The sequence below is a fragment of the Euphorbia lathyris genome, chromosome 2, assembly GCF_963576675.1.
Source record: "Euphorbia lathyris chromosome 2, ddEupLath1.1, whole genome shotgun sequence".
In the NCBI taxonomy this organism is placed as follows: domain Eukaryota; kingdom Viridiplantae; phylum Streptophyta; class Magnoliopsida; order Malpighiales; family Euphorbiaceae; genus Euphorbia; species Euphorbia lathyris.
Genome location: NC_088911.1, coordinates 111,134,157 through 111,152,485, shown reverse-complemented (window position 1 = coordinate 111,152,485; position 18,329 = coordinate 111,134,157). Strand labels below are relative to the sequence as shown.

At 37.3% G+C, this 18,329-nt stretch overlaps 1 long non-coding RNA gene across 7 annotated transcripts; it reads right to left on the bottom strand.

The window, feature by feature from the left end:
• Nucleotides 1-3,940: 3,940 nt before the first annotated feature.
• On the bottom strand, nucleotides 3,941-8,971 carry LOC136219446 (uncharacterized). 7 transcript variants are annotated; one of them, XR_010684160.1, is made up of 9 exons: nucleotides 8,667-8,971; nucleotides 7,971-8,213; nucleotides 6,844-7,867; nucleotides 6,363-6,511; nucleotides 5,943-6,201; nucleotides 5,738-5,848; nucleotides 4,582-4,888; nucleotides 4,302-4,483; nucleotides 3,941-4,255 (listed from the first exon to the last, which is right to left on the bottom strand). It is a non-coding gene; the product is annotated as an uncharacterized lncRNA (long non-coding RNA). The 7 variants fall into 7 exon arrangements; XR_010684161.1 differs by having other exon boundaries at nucleotides 3,941-4,240; XR_010684155.1 differs by having other exon boundaries at nucleotides 3,941-4,483.
• Between the last annotated feature and the right edge of the window lie 9,358 nt (nucleotides 8,972-18,329).

Below are 18,329 nucleotides of genomic sequence, written 5' to 3'. Positions count from 1 at the left end.
ATGCGATGGAATTTCTATTGAATTTGCTGAAAAAATTCCCAATATTTGGACTAATTTAATGACATATCTTTTTCACAAGTCTAAAATAGAAAAAAAATATTTTAAAATCTTTGAATTTTTATTTTTATCGGTTATGATTTTCATTTTGTAACACTGAAATTTACAATAACTACAGTGAGTTAATTCCAAGTTTGTCGTCTATTTCATGTGTTTATATTCTTAACCTATTCTATCGTATTATAAAGAGTCGTTAGATTCTTATATAGTCACATCAAACATGTACATTGAATTGCAAAAAATTGTAAAAATTATTAGGTAAAAAGCATTTTGAGGCCTCTGATCTTTCATTGTTTGGTGCATTAAGCTCTCGATCTTTCAGTTAATATATGTAATTATAATTTAATGAATAAATGTATATAAATATATCTGCCTATCTATTTTACTTGTTTATTTACATACTATATAGTAATTTATTTCACTTCTATTGTATTGTATGTTAATTTCAAATTTAAATTGTTTTAATCTTTTTGTGCCATTATAATTTTAGCTGACTAGGTCAATTTGGTTCAACCGGATTGGATAGACAAATCGGTTTAGAGAAACATAAAGTATTACATTATCTAAAATTGATAAAAAAAAAAAAAAAACCTATTATTTTTGGAGAACAAAGGCAACGAATATTTGTGGAGCTCAAAAGGAGTCGTATTGAGGAAGTTATGGTCAATTGAAAATAATTGTTTATCACAAATCTGAAAAACGTGGTTGATTGTTTCAATCCATATTTTTAACCATTTTCACTTCCATTAACCCAAGTTTTTAGCTTTAAATTTATAAATTGAAGTAGTGGAGAACATGGTAGTAATTTTAAGAAGTGACATCGGGTAAATAGAGCTTCATTCTTCATTTTTAAGACCCAACTTTCAATCCCAACAAAACTACAACAAACAAAATTAACAATCCAATTAACTCTAAAGCTTTCAATTATAGTCATTTCGTTCTTCTTCAAGCTTAAAATCTCAATCTCAATTCCTCAATTTCAGACTTTAAGCTTCCAATCTAATTTCATACTTGTTTTTAAAAACAATTCATCACCTAAATTTTCAGTCATTGCTTTGTCTGGTTTTTCTACCATTGTTACAGCAACTTTCAAGCTTTTACACTTCATGTTCTTCCATCTGAAATTCATTCCAAGCCATAGTTTTTCATGATTGAATTGCTCATTTATTTTCAGCCATAATTTTCAAGTTTTTTCAAGCATGCTGCTCTGCGATTAGCTCGACGTATTGTTGTGTTTTCTTAGCTCGACAAATTGCTGCAATTCCTAGCAAGATTTCACTCATTTTCCAGCCAACGTTCTACACCAATCACCATCCGTATTCACGAGGTGATTTCCAGCTTCAAGCCTGCGAAATTGCCATTTGGTTTGTGTTCAAGTTTGTCATTTTAATTTTAATTTTGTTGATGTTGTTCATTATTGTTAAATTCAATTTTCAATTGCTTTGAGTTATTTGCATTAGACATAATTTCTCTACAAAAGTAACATAATTCCACTTTTAATTTCCTACTTTTCTTTTTAATTAAACATTGGGTAAATTACACCCATGGCCACTGAACTTTACCCTTTTAGATATTATGGCCACTGAACTTCAATTCTTAACGTTATGACCATTGAACTTTACACTTTTTTAACACGGGTGGCCCCCTGTGACCGTTGACCTTCATTTCTTACCTTTGAGTCTCCCTTTTCACCGGTTCTCTCTCTCATTCTCTCTTTATAAAACCTTATATACCAATTTTACCCTTTTTCTATCTATATATTTGTTTGTTTCTCTCTCTTCATCTATTTACACCGGTCACACTTTTTCTCTCTAATTTTGGCGCGCATTCTATTTCCCTCTCTTTCGTTGGGTTCTCTTTCTTCGTCTTTCTCTTTCGCTCACTATGTCTTCCCTGTCACATTAGAATTCATCCAATTTCAGATCTGCTTTTCTATTTCATCATGAAGAAGTTAGAGAATCTACTGAAGTTGTTAAGATTTTAATTTAAGTTAGACCTAGTCAATTGAATTTTGAATAAACCTCTATCTTATCCACTATGTGGATAATATTGTTAGCTAGAAAGTAGGAGTTATTCTTTGAGTTTGTTTCTGTTTGTAAGGTTTTAAATAGCCATTATCTTTTCATTAATAATACGACAGATACTTCAGCTTTCTCGGAGAATTAGAACCCTATTATACTTCTATTCTCTACACATCATCTTTCCTTCACTCTTCATCTTTCTAATATCAAGTCGATAGACTTCTTAGGGGGGAACAAGATAAGACCTGTTGTGACAAATAAAATCTGGTCCGCTCAAAATTGACTTTCGACCTGTGATCCTAGGAGCATCTCTAGGGCAAATTCTTCATTTTCGCCTTCCCTATCTCCAATTCTCTGTTTTTCTATCCTCAATCTCTATATTTTTTCAATCCATTTATATAATTTCTTTCCTATAAAGTATATTCCATACTTTATTCCATTTCAACTAATTTTTATCTATAATTTATCACACTATTATTTTAATAATTCCCTATTAACTTGGAGAAGCATGAATTCTTCCCCAATTGTAAGGAAGAATTGCTTTCTTTCCTTCAGTTAGGGAAGATAATAGGGTGGGTTGGACCGCCAACTCTCCCCAATTCATCATTTCTAACTCTCATATAGGGAGGGTTGGAGATGCTCTAAGCGCTAAGTTTGGTGTCCGTAACAAACAAACAAAAAACCATACCATAATTTCATTACTTTTTTTTTTTTTTAAGACAACCATAATTTCATTACTTGGTCACAATTTCTTGTTTTAATCATCCTTGCCAAATTAAAGACACCATGCATTCTTGTCTTGCTTTTGTATTTTGAATGTGGGTTCTTAGTTTCCTTACTTTTTAATTTTATATTAAATGATCAGTAACACTGAATCGGTATCTACTATGTCATTTATTGGTTCTTTTTACTGTTCAAGCTCTGTGTGTAACACCCTGGTCCAATACAATATAGATATTGTCCGCTTTGATCCAAATCCGACATCTTAGGCCGCACGGCTTTAAAACGCGTCTACATGTATTGAATTCTCATCTTACTAATAAGCCCCAATCACTCCCTCTACATTTCCGATGTGGGATTCAGTTCATTCCTGCCCCCATCGCCATCCCTTAGGGCCGCTCTTTGCTCAGGCCTTCTATCCCGGCGCCACCCACTCTGCACCGGATCGTTACACTGTGTATCTATCTCTTCCTTCTTGTAGTCGTGGGATATCTCTTGCAGGGGCATAAGGACAAGTTTTGGTAGAATTATCAGTAGGAGAAATTGTAGCGGTGAGTCCAGCGGTGGTGGCCACAACAATAGATATATAGATAGAAACACTACCAAAAAAAACGGCTTTTAACGAAGGGAGATATTCTCACTAAAAACTCAAATATCCTCACTAAAGTGTTTTTAATGAGAATGATTACTCTCATGGCGCCCTTCATTACTGGGGTCCCTTACTAAAAGTATTAACGAGGATAAAGTGTTATCCTCGTTATAAATTTACAATGATAATAATTTTATCCATATTAAAATATTTTTTAATGATAAGCAAATATTCTCATTAAATTATTTGTAATGATTTAAAATCTTCTCACTAAAATGTTTATAATGATAAAAAAAATCATCTCGTTAAAGTGTTTAAAATGATTAAAAATATTCTCATTGAAGTGTTTCAAGTGTTCATAATGAAATTTCCCCTCATTAATGATATTATTTAAGCTGAAATAGTAAATAATAAAATAAATAACAATTGGATTGAAGGGAGTTGTGATTGCATAAAATTTCTCCACATGAGCTCCCAAGGTTGTGCTATCCCACTAGCTGCCATGCCTCAACAAGGTTTAGTTATTCCAAATTGTTCAATAATCATCAGCAAATACTTATAACATCACCCGCCAATGCAATTTTGAAACATTAAAACGAAATAAACAGAGACAAAGAGAGATAATATAGTCCGAAATATAGAAATTCATATATCAATCAACTACCAATTCCCTCAAAAGAAAACCTAATATACCAAATTCTAAAATTTGAATACAACTAGTCAAAGAGATACGATCACACCTGCATGATCGAGCTTTGAACAAAAGTTCAGCATAGACTCAATTTCAGGATAAATTTCTCAAGTTTTGAGCTCGCCTCCCTTACTATAGGATGCTTTGGAAATACGGTAATACCTGCATGATTGAACTCTTATGTTGTATGGAGATAAGCTTGAAAAATCTGGGAAATGTTTACCTGAGCTGCTGAGGTTAATGTGAGATCTCTCATCCAGTTTGGACTGAAGCGTGGTCACCTAGCCCGTTTCGCAGACACAAGCAGTCAATGTAGTGAACCTTCGCAGAAATCATATGCTTTTCCTTCAATGAAAAATACCAGCATGCAATCTAGAGAAAATAGCACTTTCACGAGTTTGGCATCTGTCAACTCAAAATATATGAAGTGTATCAAAACTCCAGTTACATATAGCAAAAAGTATGATAAATCAATAGCTGAGTTTAAGATTAAAGATGGATACATCTTTAAAGGAATTGTTGCTACATGGCCCGCAGAACTTCGAGCATGTGGCTGTGTACAACCTCGTACAGTAGTTGCGGAAGTTGTCTCCTATTCTTTTATTGAGAACATATCAATTGAGAAATTCATATAAAAGATGATATATTCTGTTGCAAATGTTCTGACTGAGAGCTGCTGGAATTTTCTTAACTATAACCTCTTTCACAAGCCTGCCTGTATCTATATTCCTTACTGCCATAATCACATGACTCCATGTAATGCAAAAATTCTTGATGTTTCTGCTCCACTCCCATTTGATACTCCTAAGTCTGTACAAATCACAGCAAGCACATATACACAATTCAGGAAGGTCAATTACAGCCGATTGAGTTTCAGGTATAAGGTAGGACTGCCAAAAAAATACATATAGATTACCTAATTGAAGCTATCATCCAAAGGATTAGTTTTCATTAATCACTTAACCTTAGTGCCATTAAACAAGGCAACAAAATTAAAAGAAGCTTAAGATTGCTGGGTTAAAGAAAAGCAACATATTATTAATAGAACATATAATCAAGATATTCTCTTCCATTCTAACCCAGCTCCCTTATAATCTAAAGCTCCCAAATTTGGCTTATGACTTATAATAAATGACAAAACAAGGAGAGGATAAATTCAATAAAGCATGACTCATTAACCATTGTGATCCCGCATCCATTTTTTCTGTTTTTAACTTGCAATCAGAAAAATTTAATCTCATTCTCTTCTCATTTCATGTAGCTTGAAAGAGGAAAAGGAAAACTAATCATCAAGAGGACATCGCAAATGAAACAATTGTTTTACTTCCCTTCAATTTCAGAATCTTGAAAAGACAAAAGTGAGTGCATCATTTGTATTTCTATATAATTTTATCATAACAGAGAAAGGAAAAAAGATAAGTTGATACCAATTGTGATTTTTGGGGGCTGCTCATTCTTAACACAACCTATTAAAACAATACAACATATTGTTTCCACAAGGCTTTAAGTGTTCTTCAGCCTGTTTTTTCAACATAAGTATGATGGAAATTGGGAACACACACAAATAAAAGCATGAAATCCATAAGATCAATGGGTACGAGAGAAACCCACATGAATTTCAGAAAATTGATAAGGTTATAGAAATCCCATATAACTTACCCTGCTTAAGGAGAGTGAGGAGTGAACTCACTAAAACAAAGCAAATCATGAAATGAAATTCGAGCAATTGCACCATGTACATATAAAGTGAAGGATGTACTTGAGTAGATTCTGCACAGGGAACATAAAAACAGGATTACATATGTTAGAAACTAACAAGTTGTTGATTTTATATCAACACGATGCAACTTGTTATAGATTTTACCTATGGTATAGTGCAAAACTACCTATCCTCTTTCAATTCTCTAGAGTATACAACCGGCTGTGCACATGACGAAAACTTCCATTTCTTAGAAGAAATTTAATCATGTGTATCCAAGTATGTGAGGAAGAAGCTCTGCCACCTCAATTCTAGAATGACTCATGCTTTTTCTGATACGGTTTCAGTTAACGGACTCAACCTCATCCATGAATATGCTATAAATTGGTTGAGGTCTCTTCCAAACCATAATATGCAATTGCACCTGCATGTATGTGTCTTGACTGGTTACTTTTGTCAATTAAAAAATTACGCATTCTACTATAACATAGCACCACAAACAAGAGCAACCGAATGACTTTATACACTGCAAGAAAATTGCCATTATCTTTTTGAAGTAAAAAATAATAAGAAAAGGCAATTTACCAGGCTGGTGTTCTTCGCTTTCCCTTTGGGAGCCTGTCATCCCCAGCATATCAGTCTGACTTGTTAGAGTACTTGGATGTGGGTGGGAAATAAATGGTCCCTTGAGTCCAATCCTCAAAAACGCGCCCATGTCTCTGTTCTATTTGTAGCTGAAAGCAACAATCATAGGAGAGGTTAGATTAAGCATTTCATAGTTGGATCTGACCAAGTTCATTGTTCATTTTCTAAACAAACACTTCACAATTTGTCGATAATTTAGATAAGCTGTAACTGCTAATGATAGGAAGGGTTAGAAGGGTGTGAATTATGCTATCATATTTTGGCTGAGCCATTATCTTCTGTACTCAAGACATTGGCAGCTTTTGGAGGGGCAATTTCTTGAAACCTTAAGTCAATAACATCAATTGAAATTAACTTATCATTACCAAACAACTAATACAATAAGAAAAAAGAAAAAAAGATTGTGATTAACTTAGCATACCCAAGAATATAAATGTCTGCAAGAGGAGAGGTATGAAGCCACTCTTCAAGTTCTGTTCCTGTTACAGAATTGGTCCTGTTCTGTTACAGAACTAGTCAAGTTCTCTAAACAGAATTGGTCCTGTTTTTTGGGCACTCTATAAAGACATAAAATTAATGTCATGACCAGGAATTAATCATTTTTGGTGCTTTACAACTTCAAACTATCTAGAATTTCGATGTTGTGCACTCTACAAGGATATAAAACCATCTCTACATCAGTAATTCTTAATGCTTGCTACCATTGAACTCTTTAAAGATCCATTACCTGATCATCATTCCACTATCATGCTCTAGATAAAATTTTAAAAAGCTAAATAGGATAGGCAGTTATGCACAAGGTATCTTGAACATGAACACAGAATTCAGGCCATTTAGTGCCTATTAAATGAAATTTGCATTAGAAAAAGAGAGAACCACCACAGGCACTTAAAATTATAAACAGGAAAAGCAACACATGGAAGGAAAAACAGATATGATGGTTTATTAGAAAACAGAAACAATGGTTTATTAGAAAACAGAAAGCCTCACACTATTTTAAACCCTGAAGACTATATTCATATTGTCACTATCTATTACTTGATACCTAATGCACTTTTAGTCACACATTTTAGTACAAATACTTCCTATGAGGATTTGACAATCGAATAATTCACCTGCACCTCTTAGTTGCACTCAATCCATGAACTATATAACAAGTTTAAGGCATGTTGATACAGCTAGATGCACACCATTGGGTAACTGAATTTCTATTCTATTGAATTTCTGCATTTTCGGTTGAATTGATTTGTTCTGTTATTGTAAAAATTTAGTAGATTTCATTTTCACTACAATTTTATGTATAAATGCTAAATTAAAAGCTATGTGTTCAGTCTGTTTAGATGCACTTCAGAGTGGTATTTCATTTCTCCGATGGATGCAAACTTGGACCGCATTAGCCCGGAAGAAGCGGGTAAGGAAGATAACAAAATCAATGAAGTTCAAGCCTGGCAAAAAGAAAAAAAAAAGTACAATGGGCACAACATAAATTGTAGATTCAACTCAAACCAACAAATATGCACCACCAAGTAAATTCTTAAATATCTTTACCATATTAATGCCCGAAACAGAGATTGGAGGATTGCAAGTCTTTGTCACGAACAATTGCAGCAAGGAAGTTAATTCATAGTTAACCGATCAATACTTAAAGATGGCATGTGCTATACCTTATAGGGTATGGACTTGATTTAAATAAACGGTTGTGGCTTTTTCTTCTTTTGGGAGTGAAACTAGGCCCTTGAGGCGTTCTTGTCCAACCCTGTTCCTGATGTTTGCCATAGTTGGTTGTTCTTTCTATCAAAGGAAACACCAATGAACTTATGTTAGTATCAGATAAGATATTTTAGTTTGTAGCAGCCACATACATTACAAGTTACAACATGGGCTCTCCAACTAGTTCAACAGAGAATGCTAACAAGAATTGTACATTCCTCTAGCAATCAATTTTCTGCAAAAATAAGAAAAGTCCATCCTGACCAGTGCAAGGTTCATATGGCCAACTCATTTTGAAATTACAGAAAGAAAACCACAAGGAAAGTAGCTATCATAGGGTAACTAACATTCCAAAGCAAGAATCTACGGGTTATCCAGGCCAAGTGTTTCCTAATCTAAATGCATATTAACTGGTTAATTAAATATTCTGAGCCTAAACGGAAACCCTTAACATAACTAAGCATCTTCAAAATATACCAAGAATGGAGATACCATAAGTACATAGGAATAATCTAAAAGTAAAGCAAGACTTACAGGTTACGGTAGAGATAACTACAGACGAGGTCGCAGACTTAGAGGTAGTTGGAGAGTCAAAGAAGAAGTCGCAAACAACGTGCTTAGAGATAGGGATTTAGGTCGCACACTTTCAGATGGTTCAAGCTTGAAGCCGTGAGTTTCGATTCAAAATCGGGATTGAGGAATGAGACTTTCTCTCAAATTTGGGATGTCTGAATTTGGGTCAAGGAATAAAATCGGGGGTTGAGGAATGAAATTGGAATGTTGAGTCTGAGGGGGAAGAGTCGGCGGTAAGGAGGATAAAATGGAGGGAACCCCAAATATTTGGGGGAAAACTTGGCGGTACCTAAAATAATTGGGGAAAATAACTTTAAGTGATTAATGAGAATAAAATGTTTCATTAATATTAAAGTAAAATTAAATAATGAGAATAATCCGGAATTAAATTAATAAATTGATATAAAGATATATATTAATGAGAATAAAATAAAAAAAATTTAAATAAATAAATTGTTTTATTAGAATGATTAAAATATATAAATTATTCTCACTATAATTATTGAGATTTTTTTGAATGAGAATATTTTCTTTTTCTCATTAAACGTCATTTTTCTTGTAGTGAAAAAGAATGAGTATATAAAGTTTTAGAAAGAGATGAGGAAAGAGCAAACTGGTGAAAAGGGAGGCTCAAAGGTAAGAAAACGCTGGTTAACGGTCATAGTGGCCACCGATGTTAAAAAGTGTAAAGTTCAGTGGTTACAACGTCAAAAATTAAAGTTCAGTGATTATAATATTAAAAATGATAAAGTTTAGTGGTCATATGTATAAAATACCCATTAAACATTTATGATCAAATTATTTTTAAAAATCAATAAAGAGGTATTTTACTTTCGTATTGGTCATTACTTGAGCTAGTTAAGGTTTCTATACTGGAGCTAGTAACCCAAGATGGAATTCAATCCTTGCATCCTTCGTTCAATCGTCTTATTTTTAGAAATCAAGTTTAAAGCGCATAATCACAATCCAAAATATTAAAATTAATTGAGAATTAATTTTTGTGGCTGTCCGCACAAAATCCACACGAATCAAAATTGAAATTAGCATATTCCGAAAATATTACTAATAAATATAGTTATAATAATTTTCAAATGTGATATATCTCAAACCAAGATATTATTATTTTGATATTTTAATTTATTACGTTCGATTTATTAATTCGATATTTCGCAATATTATAAATTTATATTGAAAAATATATTATTAGTAGTGTACTTTTTTAATAACATATATTTATGCATGTTAGCCTACTCTAGCTATTACAATTAATATTCTATAGTATAGTATATACAAGCATACTCTTATATAAAATAAAATTTATACTCTAATACTCCCATCAAGATGGATGTTATGATGAAATAAGATTCAGTTTGGAAAGAAAAAACGAAGAAGACCGTATAATGGCTTGGTAAAAAGATCAGCAAGTTGAAATTTAGTGGAAATGTGTGGGGTGGAAAGAAACCTGGATAGAAGAAGCTCACAAACTATGTAGCAGTCAATATCTAAATGTTTGGTGCGTTCATAAAAAACATAGTTAGAAGCAATATAAATAGTGGCTTTATTATCACAATAAATTGAAATGGGTAAAGGGAGAGAAACATGAAATTGAGGTAGCAAGTAAGAAAGCCATTTGAGTTTACAACTCATACTAGCCATGCTACGGTATTCAGCTTCGGCAGAAGACTTACTAATGGTGGGTTGCTTTTTACCCTTCCAAGAGATTAAGTGCTCAAAAAAAGGCAATAACCATTAACAGACTAACGAAACGTTTTACAACGGTCCCAATCTTCATTGTAATGAATCTAACTCTGAAAAAAAATAATTAACATTTTAACATTTTACAAATGGGTTGTTTTATAAATGTGTAATTTTAACGACGCTTGTGAAGATATTTTTCAAAGCGTAGGTATGTTTAAGGATGTGTTAGACCTTAAAATTTAACATAAACCTTTTTTTTTTTTTGGTAATGAATTTAACTCTGAAAAAAAATTCTATTCTTGACCCAGGAATTTTCTCAAATATTCTAAAGAAGTGGATGGAAAATTCCACACTATCATGTTTATGTAAATAAGAGACAATTTTCGATATTTCTCCAGCATCTTTTTTTTAACACATAACAACATTATAAAAAGATTGTTAGTTATTCTCTAAAAAATAATATAAACCTAAACAATTGACTCATAGTAATTTGAAGAGTGCAAACATTTCTTGACCCCACTAGATATCTTATATCTTAATAAAATTCAAATTTGAAAAAAAAAAAAAATATAAACATTTTTCTGTCTGAAAAAGAGTCATCTTATAAAGGATCGTAAGCAAAGGGTGATCAGTCACCAAAACTTTTTGACTAATACATATCATTTTCAACAATATTTTTAATGGTGTCTTCTATGTTTACTTTGTTTTTGACAAAGTAAGATTTACTTTGTTTTTTCTACCATTGGATGAGCTTACTTTATCAAAGTTCATCACCATCCAATGGTGGAAAAAACAAAATAAGACTTACTTTGTCAAAAACAAAGTAAGCATAGCCTAACCCTATTTTTATATTCAAATTAGTAAGTTGATAACACAAATGAAACTTCTGACCGGATCACGTCCCTGTGAGGCGCCGTTGGGATCGGCCGGGGACACTCCGATGCCAAAGTCAGTAACAAATATGGCGAATAAACTGAATGGACAAAGCTTAGCGAAAAGTAAGTATGAGTGAATGTACCTTGATAGCCTAGACGTAGGCTATTTATAGTAGATAGATTTGTAACTCCTAGGTAACTAGAGAGTCTCCATTAATGCTCATTTAATGATCATTATGGCCGAGTTGACGGTTAGCCGTTACTTAAGTAAGTGGAGAGATTCGCCTTAGAGATCCGCCAACGGATCTCTTAGAGCTAACCCAGGGGGATCCGTCGGGCGGTTTCCTATGCCACGTGGCATTTTGAGGCGATTATCTCTTTTGGCCCTTGCGATAATATCCCGATGTTATCAGAAGCCCCCCCAAAATGCCTTTAAAGTCCTTTAGGGCTTTTAGACTTCTGCGCGCCGTCACACGCTTCCGCATTAATGAGCACTCTGTTCGAGGTTCTTTGATGGTTGACACGTGTAATCACACTGCCCTAGGAGCGTTTTAAAAAGCCGTCTTCCTTCTCCGGAGTTCTCTTTCTCCCTTGCTTTCTATTTTCTTCTGCTTTTCGGAGCTTTTTCTCAGAAACCTCAAGCTTCTGCATTTCCATGTAAGTGTTCTTTACATCATTTTTTGAATGTTTAGAAGTTCATCTTCGTCTTCGGGGTCAACTTCAGAACTTTTTAATTTGCCATCTTCTCCTCGTATTGAAGTAGATTTTAGTTGGTCCTCGTCTTCGTCTTCGTCGGAGGATTCCTAATTTCTCGCCGGAGAAATTAATTCCGGTTTAGCTGAGTTCAATAACTCGGCGCAGAGCCATTATCAGACTCGTTCCTCTGGAAATCCTTCTTTTCCTTCTAGTTTCGCTCCGGCCAGTGCCCGTAACCGGTTTCTGGGTTCAATGGCTTCTTCTTTTGTTCCTGTTAGGAAGAAGACACCTCGAACAGAATCCACTTCGTCTCGCATGAGTGCCGCGGATTTGGCGAACCTATCAGATCGCTTTCCATGGATTAAAAACTACGAAACCCAACTCCCTGCTTCACATCAACGCCCTTCCAATCCGCCGACAGGCTTTTTTACTGTTTTTTGTAGTCATGTTGAGAGAGGGTTTCGCCTTCCTCTTCCCAAGATGTTGGCGGATATCCTCTCGTATTTTGACATCGCTGTCAGCCAACTACATCCTAATGGTTGGCTCGATATGGCCTTGGATTGTTATCTGGCGTCGAATTTAGGCGTAACGTATAATGGCCGTATCTTCAGAGCCTTTCACAAACCTTCTAAGAGGAAGTCCGAGTCCTATCTTACATTCGCCAAATTTGGTGTTTATTCGCCATTCTACCACAAAATGTCTAACGTGCATAGCTGGGATGAGAGTTTCTTCTATGTGAGGATAAAGGAGGACGAGCCATTGGACTTTCCTTTAGTCTGGAACTCTCGTCCACTACACATGGCGGGAGACATGCGAATCTTAACGCTTGGTGATAAGGCTGTGGCGGATCTCATGAAGCAAATTAAAGGCGGATGCCTGGACTTATGAGGATGCCTTAGCCTTCATGATGAGCGACGTTCCTTTGATCCGCCGAGTGGAGGATCAACTTGTTTACTCGAAAATAACTCAATTTGATCAAGGTACCTTATTTATTTTCGGAGCTTTAATTTATTTTGATATCTTCTTTTGGCAGGGCTGCATCTAAGGCAAATCGTGCTCTTGCAGAGACGCGCAGGCAATTTCGAGAAGAGGAAGCCCGCAAGAAGAATCAAGAGGCTATCCCTCTAACTGATACGGGCAAACGCCCTATGGAGACGACTGCTGACCCGCCACTAAAGAAGAGGCGGCCCAATACCGTTGGGAGTACCAAGATAATGGCGGATGCCATTAAATCTGCCAAGACTACTGAAAAAACGGTTCAGGTAATGCATCTCTTAATTCTTTTGCCTGCTTGTCAGATTTTGAAGTGGCGTATGGTCTTTCTTATTTATGCAGACGGCGAAGCCCAGTACTGGCGAATCTTGGTCCGCCAAGTTGGCTGGACGAACTTTCGAGGATGAATCGCTTTTGAATAACCTGGACGAAGCTCTAGGACAAGTAGGAGAAGTACAAAGGGGCTATGACTAAATCCCCAGATCGATCCACGTCCAAAAGGGAAAATCGGAGCTTCTTTCAGTAAGCTTTTTGGAAGAGTGTGATGATTTCTTTGTTTCTGCTTTTTGGCTAACTTGTTTTGCTTTTCTCAGCTGTACGCCCGCCTACGTACCTTAGAGAACGGGCTGCTTCAGGATAGGGTTACTGTTGAGAAGCTGGAGAAAGAGTTGGCAAATGCCAATTCTTCTTTTGCCGTTGCCAATGCCAACCTTTCTTCTGCTAACGCGAACTTGGCCTCTGCCACAGCTGCTTTGATTCTCTGAGACGAGGAGATACAGAAGTTAAAGGCAAAGATAGCCTCCGATGCTAAAAATCATGAAGATGCTCTCGGGGAGGCGGAATACACGGCAGGCGAACAAGCATTCTTTTATGGAGAGATGCTTATGGCGTATTTCTCCTTAGCTCATCCCGGAATCGATTTCACAGATCCTGAGTTCGCCGTTCCTGAGCCGGAGGATGTGGCGAGGTTCAAGAAGATGCCTGATGCCAAGGGGTATCTCCGCGATTATGTAAGAAGATGGATGAAAGGAACCTTGCCTGAGGCTAAGCCTTCTACCATAGCTGTGGAGGATGATCCTCAAGAGATACCGTCTAAGGCTGATTCAGAACCAAAAGGGGATAAGGAGGTATCTCTTGGTGGCGAATCTACAACTGTGGAGAAAAAGGATCCTCCGGTGTGCCCTGCGGGTGAGGGAAGCGTAAAAGGGGATGCCCCTGCTATCATTTAGTTTTTGTTTGTATAAGTTTTTGTAAAAACCAGTATGATTCCAAACATTGCTATTTAATTCACTTTTACACTTTGTGCCCGATAGTGTTTTGAATGCGAATGTGTTCAGGATTTTTGTTTGAAGTAGGTGGCCAGCCATACTTCACCGTATGAACCTTTGTGAAGGTTTGAAGCTGTTCTATTCCTCCTTAGAGGAAGTAAAGCTGCCCAGGGGTTCGTTTTGCCACCTATCTTTGAGGTGAAACGATCCGCCCGTAGGACTTGTAAGTCCTTCTTAGGGAAGGACAAGAGAGTGTAAAGACCTTGCGTCCAAGGATCGTTTTAACTCTATTGGTGACCATGATCTGCCAAGTGGCGGATCTGTTGTGATTGTGAGGAGCGTTGGATGCCTCCTTTTTATGACTGGAATATTGATATTGCAGTAGTGAATCATAAAAAAGAAAATGGATAATTAAACCAACAATCTTTATTAATGGAAGAAACACCTTATTACAGGAGATAGGTCTTTGCAAATGAGCCTCATTAAAACCTTTAACAAGAAAAACCTCGTGGGAAAAAGCTTGTTAAAGAAAAAAGAGTACTCAAGACCATAGGTGCATTTCATTCTCTGACCAAGTGTTTATGTCGGCTCAAGAGATTCGCCATGTGTGGTAATGTATTGTCCTCCACATCATCCTTATCCACTGTTATTGTAGTGCATTCCTCTTCTGTTTCCTTTTTAGATTGAGAGCGAATCATTAACGAAGCCGAATAAGTTTCTTGAGCCACTTTTTGACAACCTCTAACCATCACTCCCTCCTTGACCGTAGGAATGTAAAGTGTTAGATGGCGAATAGAGATAAGGGCCGCAACTTCGGAGATAAATGGTCGTCCGAGAATAATATTGTAGGCCAATTGTCTATCTAGGACTGAGAACTCCAGATCTCCTTTCCAAACTTGATCATCCCCAGCAAGTTCGCACTCCAAAATAACTTGGCCTTTCGTCTGAATGGTATGACCAGTGACTCCCAGAATATCGACCATAGTTGGTTCCACATGGACAGGATCAACTTTGAGTTTGATGAATGCTTCTCGAGTGATGACGTTATATGAACTTCCCGTATCAATCATCACCCGTCTAATTTCCCAGCCTTCAACCATCATTGTGACGACCAGTGCATCCGCATGGGGTGCAATCTCCAGACCTGCGTCTGAAAAAGGGCGATTTAACGATATCCCATCAAGGTTGATCATTTTTGCCTTTTTTGATGCTGGCTGATAACCAGGTCCGCCAGCTATGACATTAATAGTGCCATTTCCTTTCTTCTTTGAATCCTCCTTGGATCTATCATCGTCTTTTCCTTCCGTTTGGATGAATCGATCCAATTTACCTCTTTCAATGAGTCGTTCAATTTCTCGAGCTAACTCCCAGCAAGCATCCGTATCATGGCCATTTTTCCTGTGATATTTGCAATAATTTTTAGGATCCTTGCCTTTATTGGTATACTCCCCCCCCTTTTGGCTCGGGGTATGAAATGCTCCGTTTGTGCTGGCTGTTCTCAATCCACATAAGAACCTCACTTTTAGAAGCATTAAGAGGTGTGAAGGAGGTGACAAATGTTGATTTGTTCCTGGAATCTCTTCGTTTGTTTCGAGGAGAATCTTGACGTTTGTCTCTGTCCCGATCTCGGTCTCGGGAGCGGGATTCGCCTCGATCCTTCTTTGGCGATGATGGTGAGCCTCGGCGAATATCATCTACCTCTATAAAATCTTTGCAACGTTCCATTAATTCCGCCATGCTGGTTGGTTTCTTGCGGATGAGGTCTTCTTGCAAACTTTTACAAGTAGTGTTTCTCACAAAGCATTCCACAGCTACGGAGATATCTACGTCAACGATCTGTATACACAATTGATTAAAAGTGTCTACATAGTCTCGGAGGGATTCATTCGCCTTTTGTTTTAACTCAAAAAGCTTTCCAAATTTCACCACTGCAGGAATGCAACCGGCGAATTTAGCACAAAATTCCCTGCTCAATTGATCGAAGCTGTTTATTGAGCCTGGAGGTAGGGATTGAAACCACAAATAAGCCGGGCCTCCTAACGTGGTGACAAACATTTTGCAAAGCACAGGTTCGGTGGCTCGATTGAGTCTGGCCATGATTCTGTATTTTCGAACATGAGCTTCCGGGTTGTCCTTACCTGTATAAATTGCCAGATTAGGGATTTTAAACGCTCTTTCAGTTTCCTCTGCTTCAATCCAAGCCGCAAAAGGCGAATCCCTGTTGGCGAATGGATTATGCCTAGCATTTTCTTCATTCATTTGAAGCACTAGGGCTCTGACTCTGTCATCAAAATTCTCCGGCTCCGCCCTGGGACGATCTCTTCGTGGCGATCTGCTCGGAGAAGATGAAGAACTCGATTCGGACGATGAATTCGATGGCGAATGTCCTCCTCGTCCGCCTCCCCTTCTTCCTCTATTGCCTCCTCCCCTGCTTCCTTTGTTTGGAGGATTCAGCTCGTTTCCTCCTGGTTGACCTCCTGTCAGAGTGTGTCCAACAGTTTCCGAAGATGGATGGGGTGGCGGTCCTCCTACATGAGACGTTTTTTCCGGTCTCTTACTCCTTTTACGACCAGTAGATGGAGGAGATCTGCCATGGCGTGAAGATTTTGTTCGCCGGGGCGAAGGAGATCTTGGCTGTTTATCTTTGTTCTTTCTGTGCTTTTTGCGAATGGGTTCTTTAAATCCCCCAAGGGACGAATTCGTCCGTGGTCGTCTGGGTACATTCGGCCCATCAAGATTAAACCTTGAAACTTCTGATCCGCTAGGGGGGGACCACGTCATTCCTACGGCTTCCTTCACCAGGAAACAGCTCCCTCATAACTGGTCGTGATCCACTTGGCGCCGTGGTAGTTACCGTAGAGTCAACATTATGAGCTTGAAGGAATGAAGAGCTACGAGCCCCTGGTCCTAGACCAAAGTTTAACGGAGGTAGAGACGAGACCACTGACGTAGAAACCGTACTACTATAAGGAATAGTTGTGAACGCTCGAAGGCGGTCTCCAATTTCAATCCCATATCGCGCCTCGATATCCAGAACACACATATCAAGGAAGGATGCTGGGGGCATATTTCCATCGATATTAATTGTGGGAGCGGTCGTACCCGTGTGCCCAGCACTGGATGGTGTGATTACTGGCGACTCGATCCCTGAGGAGGGATTTAGTATTTCATCATTCATGATGTTTCAATGTGACCGAAAATGCTTTATTGGGTCAAGGATTCCACGTTCACCGCACCAATTGATAACACAAATGAAACTTCTGACCGGATCACGTCCCTGTGAGGCGCCGTTGGGATCGGCCGGGGACACTCCGATGCCAAAGTCAGTAACAAATATGGCGAATAAACTGAATGGACAAAGCTCAGCGAAAAGTAAGTATGAGTGAATGTACCTTGATAGCCTAGACGTAGGCTATTTATAGTAGATAGATTTGTAACTCCTAGGTAACTAGAGAGTCTCCATTAATGCTCATTTAATGATCATTATGGCCGAGTTGACGGTTAGCCGTCACTTAAGTAAGTGGAGAGATTCTCCTTAGAGATCCGCCAACGGATCTCTTAGAGCTAACCCAGGGGGATCTGCCGGGCGGTTTCCTATGCCACGTGGCATTTTGAGGCGATTATCTCTTTTGGTCCTTGCGATAATATCCCGATGTTATCATAAGTATTGTTATATTTACCAATAGTAAGAAGAGAGGGACTACTCAGTAATAGATTATTAATAAAAAATGAAATAAGGAGATATTAGGAGCTACTCAATAATACAGAGGATATAGATATTATTGGTGATTGGAGGAGTTACTAAAAGGTGTTGGAGTTGGTTTTTAACTCTCGCATTCTCCTCAAATTTTAACTTAAACAGCCAACTAAAAGATTGTTGGAGATGCTCTAAGTTGTTTTTATAAATATCTAACTTGGAATTGAATATTTATCCTCCAATAACCCTATTATTTTGGATCAATATTTAATGCATATACAACCAGCGATAGATAAAGAGGGTCTGAGCCCCTCCGACCGTTGGAACCACCATGACCAAGAGTGGTTACAGCTCACTGTCTCCGCAAAATTTGAGGATATGGAGTGCTAAATTAATA